Genomic DNA, 2,417 nt, shown 5'->3' on the forward strand with positions numbered 1-2,417 from the left:
TGAAACTTACTCTGTAGACCAGGCTGGCCTTGAACTCAGAAATCCACCTGTCTCTGCGTCTCAAGTGCTTGGATTAAAGGCATGTGCCACCGCTGCCCGGCAACTGTTAACATTCTTATTACAATTTTTTTCCTGGGGTCTTCTTTCTTTTTGTATAACCAACTTCTCTTTTTTATAGTCATATGGAAATGCTATTTCAATCTTTTTTAATAAAAATATGTTTCATACAATATATATACACATATGTATATACATGTGTATGTATACACCAACTTGATCCATCCTTCTCCCAGGCTATTATTCTTTTTCAATTTCCATGTCCTTAGAATGAAACTCCTCAGAGGAATTGAGTGCCTAATTGCACTGCCTTTCCTTTGAACCTTCTTTTACCCAGCCTACCTTCCCTTCAATACTTCAGTGAGGTAAGTTCAAAGTCTTTAATCTAGACCACATGGTTGATGCTCATAATGGAGTTCTGATTTTCACTCAATAGCATTCGACACAGCCGGTCCCTCCTTCTTCCATATGCATCATCCTCACTTAGCATCATGGTACGAATGCCCCTGACCTCCTCCTTTTATGTCTCTCTGCTCCTCATCTTATCTTCCCTCCTCATCTGGTGCAACCATTTTTATGTTATAGTTCTCTCCAATGCAGTCTATTGGGACTCATTCCTTAGAGAAAGCATCAACTCTTGTTTATTGCTTTAATATTCATTTAAGTTTTTATAATTCCAAATTTTCATCCCTGGCCCGATTGCCCTCTGAGGTATCTAACATATACTCAGTAGACTACAGGAAAGGGAAAAGATCTCAATCAAGCTGGGCACATCTAAACCTAATGACTTCCTGTTCCTACACAGTCTTCTCTATTTAAATCAATGGCAGCTGCTTCCAACTGTTCGGGCCACAGACATTAGAATCACAGATGTGCCATTCTCTCTGCCACCTGATGTTCATTCTTTTAATAAACTTAACAGCTTCTACCTTTAGAATGTATCCAGAATCTCCACCTTAATGTTGCTATGGTGTTATCCTTGTTTAACTCTCAGGCCTCTGTGATTACCAAGGCTCTTAACAGCTTGCTCTATAACACTGAAAAAAAATGTCAGTCATTACAAAAGCCTCTGCAGTCAACCTGCCCTTCCTGACTCTCTGGTCTCCCTCCAGATGCCTCATCTCTGTGATTTCCTATAATGTTTCTTTCCCTCCGGCACAATCAAACCTAACCAAGCTGCATTCCACACCAAGTGCATAGCAAGCCCGGCTCTTTGCTTATATTGTTCTTTTGGCTGAATCATTTCTTCAAGATGATATTGTGCTTGTTTTCTTATTCTTTGAGTACCCCCTAGACTCATACAACCATATTCCCACTTCATATATCTCCTTCTCTTCTACTTTTACCCTCTCAATTTTTTTCACTACAAAAGATGCCAATTTAACTTTATTCATCTTACAAGCATATCTCATTGCCTTACCCAGACATCCATCCTTACAACTGAGCTTCTGGCACAACACATCACACATGCACAACTTGTATAAAATGTCATATTAAAGTACTGATGAAGAGCCAGGAGGCACTTTAAAAGTACTGAATTATTTCTTGGTGGAAATACTAGAAAAGGCTTCAAAGGGCAAGCTACCATGTTATTGAAAATGTGATTAAATAATATGTCTGTGTATGTGAGGAAGGTGGCCCATAGGAAGAGATGACAGCATGTTCCTAAAGGGAGAGATCTGTGGCAATAAAGGATGCAATAAGAACATTGTCAGTCATACTGGCAGGAACTTAGTAAGTAAAGTAGACTGGAGAGGTAGCTTGGGGCATGTGAGATAAACAGAGTGCCTATTTAGTCCTTTGAAGTGAAAGCACAGTGCCTTCCTTCCTTGAGCAAGCAGGCAGATTCCTGCCACTTTATGTTTAGATATGAAATTTGCATGAAGAAATTATATGCTATAATTATAATATCTTTCTTCCAGAAGTCTGTCAATGATATTATTTGTGGCTTATAAATTGGCTAATAGAAATCAATTCAAGAGACTTCATTTCTTATATATGTGGAGCATACATACACCTTCAAAAAATATAAATCTCTGTTTACAAATATTCAAAATATACACTATTTTAAATAAACCAGAAAATAATTAGAAACTTATTTTAAAATTGCTTTACTCTAAAGGGATCTTGTGAATAAATATTATATTAGAACTGTTCCTCTATGTAGATGACCTAAATTGGAGTCACAAAAAGCAGTCAACTTATGTAAGAAAGTTTGAAAGGAAATTCTTCTTATGAGTGGGAATATCTCTGCTTCTCAATATGTACTTCAATTTTTTGCCTGGCTCAAAGAAGCAGGCAACTAGCTTAGATTCCCCAAGACCCAGGAAGGCATTCTCTCTTAACAGGGCTACTTTTCT

This window comes from Mastomys coucha, unplaced genomic scaffold, assembly GCF_008632895.1.
Source record: "Mastomys coucha isolate ucsf_1 unplaced genomic scaffold, UCSF_Mcou_1 pScaffold23, whole genome shotgun sequence".
Taxonomy (NCBI): Eukaryota; Metazoa; Chordata; class Mammalia; order Rodentia; family Muridae; genus Mastomys; species Mastomys coucha.